Source organism: Asparagus officinalis, chromosome 1, assembly GCF_001876935.1.
Source record: "Asparagus officinalis chromosome 1, Aspof.V1, whole genome shotgun sequence".
Lineage (NCBI taxonomy): Eukaryota > Viridiplantae > Streptophyta > Magnoliopsida > Asparagales > Asparagaceae > Asparagus > Asparagus officinalis.
The window spans coordinates 114559485-114572455 of record NC_033794.1 but is presented as its reverse complement, the minus strand read 5'-3'; the positions used below and the strand labels follow the sequence as shown (position 1 = coordinate 114572455).

Sequence of the window (12971 nt, the reverse complement as noted above, 5' to 3'; positions counted from 1 at the left end):
AGGATTGTAATGTAAAAATTGAGCAATTAGAACATAATAAAACTAGTTAGAGCTAGGCAGAAGGCAATTGTAAACTTCCACATACCCATGATTTTGCTTCTTATTTAGACACGGAATTGACGAAGTGCTGGACACAACATGCAGGTTCAGACTTGTAGGCTGTTCATTAATTTAAGAATAATGCTAACTACATTGCACTTTTCTAAACTACTCCCACACTATAAGAGAGAGAAGTATGGCCCCATGACGAGTCATAATTTTGAAAAAAAATTGAAGGGCTTTAAGCTTTTACCCCCACACTTTTCTCTCTCTATTTGTACCGCATAAAACGTGCATGCAGCTCACACACGAAGAAAATGAATTGGGCTTAAATGGATAGAGTTAAAGCTTATTTCAATTTCAAATTTGATAAAAATACCTAGGCTTAGAATTTTAGGTCTTTGAAAAACATTTTCATATCTCCTCAACCATCAATGGTCGAAGTAGACTTCGGTCCTTGCCAATACTTGTGAAATGGAAATTTACCTTTAATTTTTTACTATAGTTTTCTTTAATTACCTAATATTTATATATCAACTTCTTGGTCTTCTACCTCTTATGCTTCTGTAATCTTCCCGTCCCATTTTGGGAGAATCATCCTTCTTAAATAATAATTAAACTGCAAAAAAGAAGAAAAAAGAGGCGGGCGTTAGATCTAGCTGCCATAAGCATCCCATGCTTTACCGTTATTATTGTCTTAATTATTCTTTCAATTGTACAAAACACTTTTGCTACTTCATCTATTATCACAACTATTCATGCTATTTGTACTGCTCTCTCTTAGATTTATCATTATCGTTTCTGTCACTTCTATTTTTATTATTGTTGTTTTCACTATTTTACTTAAAGTCTGGAAGCATGTCCATTTCTATCTTCTCTAATTTCCTGTTCACATTTGTTGATTCCTGTAGGAGACTAATCTCAAATTGGTGGAGTTCACCCAGCTTAAATTGCGAATGTATCTTGCTTTTTGAGCTAAAAATGGTAATGATGGTGATGTCAAGATTTATCAAACTCGGGCAAGGATCTTTCCTGGAGGAGAGGAGATTGAAGAGGTAAGATTGAAACCTGGAGTAAACTGAAAGGTAAATTTAGTAATAAAATAGTTTATAACAATTGGATATTTCTTCAGATTGCTGCAAGTGCAACCACATAACTTCATGCAATTTTTTTTTTGAAGAACTTATGACCCAATGACTAAAAAATTTGTCCTTTCTAAAATGATAATAAGAGTCATACACCCACATAGTTACTCCTCTTTACAAGTATTATGTAGAGTTGTAACTAGTCGTTGAGTCACATTGATTTCCTTCCAAGAGAATTAGCTGCTTAGGTTCAATTGTGGCTTTACAACACTCCACTAGTTTATCAAATTAAATACTAATTCCTGTACATTATGGATTGAATAAAGCAGTGTAGAAGATAGCGCACGTTCCGTACCGCAATGTAGTACATAGTGTAATGTAGCGCCATCCTGCCGCTACGTAGCGCTAGAAAATAGCGCAGAAACAAAACAACGTAAGCTATTTTACCCATAGCTTTGTAACGCGTTTTCATATCGCTCCATAGATTAGGTTAAATTATTCAAGGGCTGTGATTGAATTTTAAAAGAATTTTAATGGGTAGAGCTAGTAACGCGTTTTCATATGTGATTACGTACCATTTTAGCAACATTGCCAAATCAAAACCTCACAAAATATTGGGTTTTCTTGTGGAAAAATGGTGAACAAAAAAAAAAAAAAAAAAAAAAAAAAAAAAAAAAAAAACAAAGTATTTCAGTCATTATAAATGCTTATAAGGAAAGTATCGAAATGCATCACATTTAAGCAATTTTATTTTATGCATTAATACTATTGAACTTAAGGTTTATGTTTTGGTCGAGAGTAATTATCATTATGGGTAGAGCTAGTAACTACAAAAATTATGGGTTTGCTGTATGACTCCAATTCCCATCCAATGCTTAAAATAAAGAATGCAGATTAAATCATCCTAAACAGAATTTTATGTGTTCGAAAGGTGAATTCCTACAGTGTATAAACTTATTGGTTTAAACATGTAGCAGAAAAGTAATTACATAACACATGATTCACAAATATTTTTGTTGGGCGCAGAGTTACGTCCTCATGCCGCGGAAGCGATATCACCCGAGAGAGAGCACTCTGGCTTTTGTTGTCACAAAAGCTTAAGTCAACCTCTACATTCCTGTTTCACAAAGGAAACAAGAACAGAAAGTGAAATATCTCAATAAAGTGAGGTATACACTATTCCTCTCATCAGTTCCAGGACTGACTTATCGAGGGAACCTACAAGTAAAAAACCAACTCACAGTTAAGACACGAGATTTACGTGGTTCGACAAACTTGCCTACGTCCACGGGAGGGGGTTTCACTATGAGGAGAATATCAAACTTGTATAACTCACAAGTTCTCTCTTTTCTTTTACTTCTCACTCACTCTCTTTTCCTCCACACCACAAATCTCTCTTCATCGTCCACTCTATTTATAGGGAGAAAGGAGAGACAACATCCCCCGAAACATGCTCCATGTTTCGAGGGATGTCCCCCCTTGAAACATGAAGACATGCTCCATGTTTTGGGGAGGAGGGTTCACAATTCTCCATCCCGCACATCATTTGATAAATCTTAAATTTTGAACGAACACCGGAAGAACACCACGAACATCACCAGAGAGATCTGAAACCCCAAACCAGGCCAAAACCAGGCCAAACCAGCTTTGCCACTATACCGCGACTGCCTACGTACCCTCCACTGGGATTAAGCTAACTGTAGTTCTGTAATTATTCACCAACATAATCTCCACCTCACCCCCATCACCGCTTCGAAGGGCCATAATGCCCTCTTTGGCAAATCAACATGGACTGATATTAAGCAAGTCTAAGCAATACTGAAGCTTGTTACCTGTCACCACCTTGGTCAACATGTCAGCTGAGTTCTCATTTGTGTGCACCTTCATGAGAAAAATATCGTCTTCCTTTATGACATCTAGCACAAAATGGTACCTGAGATCGATATGCTTGGTACGAGCATGATGAACTTGATTCTTCGCCAAGTGAATCGCACTCTGGCTGTCTCACCACAAGTTCACGCTCTTCTGCTCAATCACCAAATCGTCTAGAAGATCCCACAACCACAATGCTTCCTTCACTCCCTCCGCCATGGCCATGTACTCGACCTCTGTAGTAGAAAGTGTCACTGTAGCCTGTAACATATATCGCCAACTAACTAGAACCTTATGTATCCTGCATACATAACCAGTAGTAGATCACCGTCTATCTAGATCATCCGCATAATCTGAGTTCACAAACCCATCAATCTGACATGTATCTCCACCAAAACACAGACCCGTATCAACAGTACCCTTTAAGTACCTTAGGACCCACTTTACTACTTTCCAGTGCGTCTTTCCCGGATTCACTATAAATCTGCTGACCACACTGACTGCCTGTGAAATATCTGAGCGTGTACATATCATTGTGTACATTAAGCTGCCAACTACACTAGCATAGGGAACACGCTCCATGTGCATCTTCTCTTCCGCTATAGTGGGAGATTGTTTACCTGAAAGCCTAAAATATGGAGTAAATGGAGTCATCATCGACTTTGCATTTTACATCCCAAACCTCACGATCACCCGCTCTATATAGTCCTTCTGACTCAAGAACAATCGCCTATTTGTCTGTTCTCTTCTAATCTCCATACCCAGTATTTTCCTAGCAGCGCTCATGTCCTTCATCTAGATCTCTTTACCAAGTTGAGATTTCAGTCTATCTATCTCCACTCTACTCTTCAAAGCAATAAGCATGTCATCCACATACAAAAAAAGATAGATATAATCATCTCCACGAAACTTCCGAATGTAAACACAATAATCGTAATCGCTTTGGGAAAATCCATGCTTCAGCATGAAGGAGTCAAATCGCTTGTACCATTACCGAGGAGATTGCTTCAGTCCATAGAGTGACATCCTCAAGCGACACACATGATTCTCCTTGTCCTCAACCTTGTATCCCTCAGGTTGGTGCATATAGATCTCTTCATCCAAGTCTCCGTGCAAGAAGGCTGTCTTTACATCGAGTTGTTCTAGCTTAAGATCACCATGAGTAACAATACCCAATAGCACCCGAATAGAAGTGTGTTTCACCACTGGAGAAAATATCTCATTGTAATCCACACTCTCTCTTTGTGCAAACCCTTTTAGCCACTAGCCTCGCTTTATACCTTATACCACCGAACTCTGAAGGATCTTCCTTTCTCTTATACACCCACTTACAATCAATAGCTTTTCTTCCTACAGGCAATGGGACCACCTCTCATGTTTGGTTTTTTCGAAGAGATTCCATCTCCTCCTCCATCGTAGCCAACCAACTCTCACTATTCTTATCCCGAATAGCTTCTTTGAAGGTGATCGGCTCATTATCCTCCACCGAGAGTGCGTATTCTACCAAATTAACCTGCTCATAATGCTTCAGGGGTTGATCAGCCCTCAGCTTCAGTACCTGCTTGTATGCTCGCCTTGGCCTAGTGGAAGCTAAACTATCCTCGAGATACTATTGTTGTAGTGCTTGTGTATTCTTCTGCTGAACTTCCTCCTGCTCAAGCTCATCATCTACCCGATTTTCCACTTGAACATGACTAGAACCTGGTTAGTCTTTAGGTTTTATCTTAATAATCTGGGACTTTAAAGTCCCAACAGTCCCAACACCATCATCCTTGGGCGCCTTAGCAATCATAGATTTCTTATTAAATGTAACATCTCTTCTGATCATGAACTTTGAATCTTCTGTACACCAAAGACGGTAACCTTTTACACCCTTTACATATCCCAAGAATATAGCCTTCTTGACCCTCGCGTCAAGCTTTCCCTCATTGACGTAATAATAAACAGTACACCCAAAAATTTGGAGCCTCTCATAATCTGAATGTTCTCCCTGACCACACCCTATAGGGTGTATCACCATCCAATGTAGAATATGGAAAACGATTCATAATATAATAAGCTGTAGTTACCGCTTCTTCCCACCATTCCTTACCCAATCCAGTATAAGATCGCATACTTATTGTTTTCTCCCGCAATGTTCAGTTCAGCCTCTCCGCGACCCCATTTTGCTATGGTATAGATCTGACTGTCCAGTGTCTAGCAATACCTTCCTGATCATAGAACTCTTTGAAAATATCATCTGTATATTCTGTACCGTTGTCAGATCTTAGTGTCTTTAATTTCTTTCCTATCCTGTTTTCAACAATCGCCTTCCACTTCTTAAATGTCTCGAATACCTTATTCTTATGCTTAAGAAAATAAATCTAAGCATACATCGAATGATCATCTATGAACGAGATAAAATACCTAAAACCACCATTGGAAGTTGTCTGAGCTGGACCCTACATATCTGTGTGCACATAGTCTAATATACATTTGCTCTTGTGATTGTTTTTCAAGAATTGGACCCTGTGCGCATTCCCGTACACACAATCCTTGTAAAAATCCATGCAAGGTTTCTTCGGATTCTTCAGCAAACCCTCCTTACCAAGCAAATCCAGAGCCTTCTCTGATATGTGCCCAAGCCGTCTATGCCATAACCGTGTGTGATCACATGGGTCTCCACCACTACCTTCAGTTCTAACCGCTGCATCTCACGTCACCATCGTACCTGAGAGAGTGTATAAATTACCGTGATGAACACCTTTCATCACTACCAGGGAATCGCAAACAACCTTCTTCACTCCGTTCTCTGTAACAATCATGCAACCACCGGAGTTCAATGCACCAACTGAGATAAAATTCTTCCACAAGTCGGGAACGTGCCTCACATCCGTCAAGGTTCGGACCACTCCATCATGCATCTTGATCTTGATATTACCTAGCCCCATAGTTTTACAAGCATGGTTGTTCCTCATCAATAAGGTTCCACCATCAATACTTCTGTAGGTAGTAAACCACTTTCTATTTGGGCACATGTGGTAAGAGCAACCTGAATCAAGAATTCACTTCCCGGAGATATCATCATCACCTGTGACGATATAGCATTCCTTCTCGCCCTCTTTCTCTGAAACATAGCTCGCTTCTTCCTTGCCTTCTCTCCTCTCAGTCTTGTTGTTGTTCTTCTTCCCTCCTATTCTCTTATTTGGACAGTCGATCTTAAAATGCCCAACTTTACTGTATTTGAAATACGATCTTCCCGCAAGAGGTCTTGATTTAGATCTAAACTTTTATCCCTTGCCTTTTCCTCGCTCATTGCCCCTTCCTCTAGCAAACAATCCCTGTGCTTGTTCTTTACTACCACCAGTAGTCATGTCACTGGTTACAATCTTCCGAAGGTCATCCGCTAGAAGCGTCGTTCTAGTCTCATCAATCATCAAATTATCTCTCATAAGCATCAATGTTTGCACTAGGTTCTCATAAGACTTCGGCAGAGATAGAAGTAGTAGAAGCGCCTGATCCTTATCTTTAGCTGTCATGTATATGTCCTTTAAGTCTGATATGATCCTATCAAACTTGTTGATGTATTCCCGGATTGATGAGCCCTTCTCTATCTTGTAAGTATACAATTTAGATTTTAAATAGATCTGGTTCGTGAGACTCTTCGTCATGAAGGTGCTTTCTAACTTCGACCACACGCCCGCAGCCGTTTCCTTTCCATCTATCAAGAAAGCTACATCTCTTTCAATGCAAAGGATAATCGACGCCCGTGCTTCCAAATCCAGCTCCTCCCAATCCTCATCAGACATATCCTTATGCTTCTTCTCTTTTCCAGCCAAAGCCTTATGCAATTTTTGCGAAATCAACGAGTTTTTTATCTGCATCCTCTAATAGGAAAAATCATTTTTCCCATTAAACTTTTCGATCTCGTACTTTCTAACTTTAACTGTTTTGCTAGTTGGCATCATCATCCGCTTATATTAATAAATTCTCTTCTCTCAGAAAATTGCCGAGCACCACCTCCCAATCTGAATAACAGCTCTGGTACTAATTATTGGGCGCAGAGTCATGCCATCACATCGCGGAAGCGATATCATCCGAGAGAGAGCCATGACTTTTGTTGTCATAAAAGCTCAAGTCAACCTCTATATTCGTGTTTCACAAAGAAAACAAGAACAGAAAGTGAAATATCTTAATAAAGTGAGGTATACAATCTTCCTCTCATCAGTTCTAGAACTGACTTGTCGAGCGAACCTACAAGTAAAAAACCAACTCACAGTTAAGACACAAGATTTACGCGGTTCGGCAAACTTGCCTACGTCCACGGGAGGGGGGGGGTTCACTATGAGGAGAATACCAAACTTGTACAACTCACAAGTTCTCTCTTTTTTTTACTTCTCACTCACTCTCTTTTCCTCCACACCACAAATCTCTTTTTCTCCTCCACTCTATTTATAGGGAGAAAACAGAGACAACATCCCCGAAACATGCTCCATATTTCGGGGAATGTCTCCCCTTGAAACATGGAGGCATGCTCCATGTTTTTGGGAGGAGGGTTCACAACTTCTCAACAACCATATTTCATGCTCTATTATGATTATTATTATTTTATTCTGTTTGAGTTCAACAAGTAGTTTTTGAAATTATGGTTCCTAAAGAAGTACTCGACTTTTATGACGTGAAATTACTTCAGTTGGGTTCAAACTTCCATAACATAATTTTAATGAGTTTCTTTTATGCTCCATTATTAATTTTTAAATTTTAATTGAGCATGTAGTTCTTGAATTTATGGGTCTTAAAGAAGTACTGAATTTTTATGTTGTGAAATTTTATACTTTCAGTTGGTTTCATATGTTAGAAAATATCAAATACATAGAACTTTATATCCATTACCTAAAAGAATACAATGTCAGAAGAAATGGCACCATTCTACTCCCTCTTGCATAAAAATGATTTAGAAAGAAATTAAGTTTCATTTTCATTTTCGTGAGATGATATCTTCACCTAGATCGTTAAGGTTAAAGATCAAGATCTCATTTTGGTTTTGGAATTTGTTTCAACTCGCGTATTTGAATGGTTTGTAGGATATGATTTGATACACAATACCAAGTGTAGGATCCTAACCCTTAAGAATAGAGTGCGTTCTAATAAAAATCTGCGTAATCTTTACGCTTAAACACTAGAGGGTGAGTTTGCAAAGTAGATTATAAATTGCAAAGAAAGAATGACAATCTCAGAAAATGAACATCACAAACACAAGCATGTATATTGGTTCCACCTCCTCGGTGTACATCCAGTCCCCAAGCAAATCCCGCTTGAGATTTCCACTATGATTTTGAAACCTTACAAAATCAAAAAGCAAACCTGACCAATTTGCAAGACCATATAAATTACAACCCAATTGACAAGACTATGCCAATCGTCACACCGATCTCTAGACCAAGAGATCAACCCCTCTCATAAACCGAGAGAACCTTTTGAAGCAATGTACAATTCCAATCCTATAAGCCTTGATGTGGATGCGAACGTGTAACAGTGGCTTATCAATCTTTTTAACTCTCTGAATATTGCCTAAACAAGCTCTAATAATGATAGGAATAAAGGCAATATCAGAAACTCTCTTTTATGGAAAAACAGATCGAAAAACTGAAAGTTTAGAGAGTTAATTTGCACAATATGTGAATCTTACAAGTGCAAAACTTGGTGCTTGTTTTCTGATGTTTAAACCTTTTTATATAGCCTCTGAAATGACATAATTTTAAACCCAATTAACGTCCACAAAACGGCTATAAACAGTCACTTATTCAAAACATAAAATCTAAAAAAACTGTATCTGCAGTCGACTACAAGTCATAGTAGTCGACTACACTAAGTCTAAACAGACTCTATGAAGTCAGAAAATTGCTTAGTAGTCAACTACAAGGCATAGTAGTCGACTACACTGTAAACTCACAGATTCTGGAATTTTCTTTTCAGTATTTTGATTGTAACTTTCTCATCCGACATCGGAATAAAATACATACTGCTAACCGTCATTTAAAACATAAAAAGTTAAAATACATACTGAATTGATTAGATTTTATATACATATCACACACTAAGAAAAATTAGCAAAAAAAAAGAGAGAAATTGATCTTCTACTTATGATGCGCGAGATGGGATCAGACTCTAAACCTCGTGTAAACTCACAGCAAGCCCACATAAGATATAACACGATGCACCATTAATTTTTGTGGATTTGTCATCTTCTAATGTTTATGCATTTATTATTCTCTTCTTTTCTGTAGTTATATAACCAATAAATATTTATGATCAGCATGGTTAAATATATGAAAGAATCATCCAAATTTATGAGAGAATTTTCTTATTTGATTCCCCTTTTGCTTAGATGATTACTGTACTTTGACATGCATGCACTCTATTTACTCAATATTAGTGCACTTTCACTCTCACAATGCTCAGACTTGAACTGGAGACCGCCAAGTGTTAATAGTAGGGCTGGGCATATTCGGTTCGGATCGGTTTTAAGCTCAATTCGCATCCAATCCAAATTTTTCGAATTCTCAAAACTCTCATCCAGATCCAGATTTTTTCCCCTTCATCCGAATATTCGGCCCAACCGAAATTCGGATCGGTTCGGATCGGTTCGGATCGGTTTCGGTTTTGGACCGAATTAATACTATTTCACAAAAATCTGCCTACACCTGATATCATTGCTTATTAATTTCTGATGAAGTATCATTATTTGTCCATTTTGTCTACTTAACTTTTTCCCTCAAATAATGAAATGTGGAGCTTGTTTGAAATAACACCATTGCCACAGCTAACAAAAAACCGAAATCAGTGAAATGAGCGCAAACCATATCAACAAGTACATATGGTTACGTAACATTCAAATATTAATTAACTATAATCAAAAGGTTATCTTTCATTTCTTGGAAAACAACTTAACATGCCTCTAGTAGAATTTGAAAGCTTATATGAGGTTTCACCGATTTTAATGTGGGCACATACGCTAGCAGGCCCAATGAAAAAGGAATTATACAATATAAAAACATAAAAATCAAATTACCGAGCAATTATATAGCTTAATGTTCAAGTGATGACTCACTAATAAGAAAGCTACTCCATCTGACTTCGTCCGAACCAAAAGTCCTTTCCATTTTGACCGAATTCCGAACGATGAAGTCCTTCCCATTTTGAGCAATATGAATATCCGACAAAGAACGAATTAGAAAATTCGGTTCGGTTTTTTTTCGGGCGGTTCAGGGGTTCAAACCGGATCCAAACTGATTTAATTCGGTTCGGGCGGTTTAGAGTCTTCTTCTCATCCATTTAATCCGATTCGGTTAACCGGCCCACTTTTTCGGACGGTTTTTTCGGTTGAACCGGTTTTTTTCGGTTTTTGCCCACCCCTAGTTAATAGGGCGCGATAACCATTTACACCAAAAGCGCATTTTGTTTGTTGTAAAAAATACTATTCTATCCCTCAAACTGACAACAAAAAAAGGACAATCCAAAAACAATTCTAGATAATGGCTTCGCCCGGACTCGAACCGGAGACCTTCAGTGTGTTAGACTGACGTGATAACCAACTACACCACGAAACCACTTTGCTTGAGTGCACAAGAACCTTAATATTCTTTATGTAACGATATATCTGCTCAGATAGTTAAGATACATATATGATTTATAAAGTGAATCTAAGGTGACACCCTAGGCTCCCACCTAAGGACGCGGCCTAAAATCACATAATTCCCTAATATTTTTTTACGATCCGCTCCGTTGAACTTGATTTACACGTTCTTAAACCTAAACACACTAATTTTGGGGTGAACCCGTCGTGTTTTAAAAAGGATCAGAAATATTAAGCAAAAATAGTTTAAAAATAAACCATAAATAGCCAATTATAAGATATATATATATATATATATATATATATATATATATATATAAAATAAAATATGTAGAGAAATATTCAGATTGGTATCCATAATATCGGGCATACTACTGCAATTGTTTTAGTCCTTAGGTTAATAGATTTGAGCTTAATTTTGATGATCAAGAGATCTAATATTAGCTTTTCACATGTAACAAATATTCACTTGCATTAATTTAACTATGTCTTTTAATATTATACGCTTTTCTTATATTCATTTTATATCTACATGTATATTTGTGTATATATCTAAATATATATCTGTTTTTAGCGGATACAAATGCAAATTATTATTACTAAGGGATATCCGTGTTTGTATCAGTATTTGAATTTGTTAAGTAGATACGGATATGATAAGTATTATATCTGAGTCATATCTACACTGTGTGCACCCATAATTCAAAATGATCACAACTTAATTAGGACTTGATATCACTTAAATTGCTCAATTTTCATTTCAGCCTTCTTCATGTGCCTCTTCTAATCGACGTTATCCTAAACTGTTGAAACTTTGAATAAATAATAAGATCGTTAAGTACTTAAATGTTGGAAAATAAGGTGTAGATCCAAACATCGGCGACCTTCAGGCGAGGCGAGCTCGTGGCCGGAGAGATCCAGGCAAGTCGAACGCAGGCGAGGTCACGGTTGATTGCAGGCGAGCTCAAAGAGGGCTTCAAGCGAGGCTGGCTGCAGGCGAACTCGAGAGGGTTTTAGGCGAGGCAAGCTGCAGGCGAGCTCAAGAGGGCTTCAGGAGAAATTTGGCTGCGGGCAAGCTCAAAGATCTATCGAGTGCAGGCGAGCTTGAGCGCGCGTCTCTTCACAGGCGAGATCGGGACAGCTCACGACAGCATGTCCTAGGGTTCCCCTATAAAAGGGAACCTTGTGCACGAGAAGTTTGTGAGAAGAATCTCAGAGGCGATTTTGAGAGCTTGGCGGCGGTTTTTGAGAGTGTTTTCTCCAGCGATGTTGAGGAACGAGATTTAAGAGGAAAATCTCGTTGATTCCCAAGTGCTCCTGTAGGGTTTTATCGAGAAGAGAGGAGTTTTTCCAGTTGGAAAAACTCACGCCTTTGTAAGAAGAACAAATAGTTTTCTGTTGCTTCTCTTTTAAGAGATCTCAAGTTTGAGATATTCTCTTTTCAAGCTTGTAATTTTCTTTATATTAAAAAAATTATTTGTGTGGCTCCCGAGGACGTAGGCAAGTTGCCGAACCTCATTAAAACTCGGTGTTCTCCTTTTCTTCTAATTTTTAATTTGATGTGTTTTTTTCTTTCCGTTGCTCAACACAAGATATGGTAGGACAAATTCCGCACGAGAGTTCATATTTGACAGATGATCGAGTAGCTTGAATCTACAACATTAAATACAAAGATTGATCAGAGATATGCTTAAATACTATAGTGTCATCGTCATGTCTTGTGATCCAAACCTAGAATATGACACATTTTAAACGACTCTTATCATGACCTTCACATATCATGTAAACCACGGCAATCAGAAAGCACCCTATATATTGTAGAATTAAAGTGAGTTAGTGACTTGTAAGGGATGAGTAAATCAAATGTCTAATTTATTGTACCGATTAACCAACTCTCATCATAACCTTTTCAACAAGTTTATAGCATGTTTGGAAAGTGATCAAAATAGTTTATAAGTCACTTTGACCTGACCTGTTTGACAGGCTCATTTTAGTTAATAAGCAACCAAAAATAAGATAAGAGCAGCAAAGTTGTTTTTACATTTTTTTTCGCTCGGAAGCCATGATGTTTGACCTAGTAAAAAAACCTATGTATCCCTCATTATTTTAAAAAAAATTCATGCCACATTTATTTCTCTCCAACCGAATTTAATATTTTTTGATCATTTTGAAACAGGAGAGTATAAATTAGTAGTCAATTACTCTGAGTAGTAGTCGACTATTGGGGCTGTTTCCAGTTTTTCTTTTAGATTTTAGGTTGGATTTGGTTTATATCTGAACCCAGGTTGTTATATGTTTATAAATACATGTTTAAACCCTAATTTCAGAGATAAAATTCGTGAGAACAGCAGCCACCTTCC

The 12971-nt window shown here is 37.8% G+C and overlaps 1 non-coding gene across 1 annotated transcript; it reads right to left on the bottom strand.

Annotated features, from left to right (window-relative positions):
* TRNAV-AAC lies at nt 10512-10585 on the bottom strand. The gene has a single exon. It is a non-coding gene; the product is annotated as a tRNA-Val (tRNA).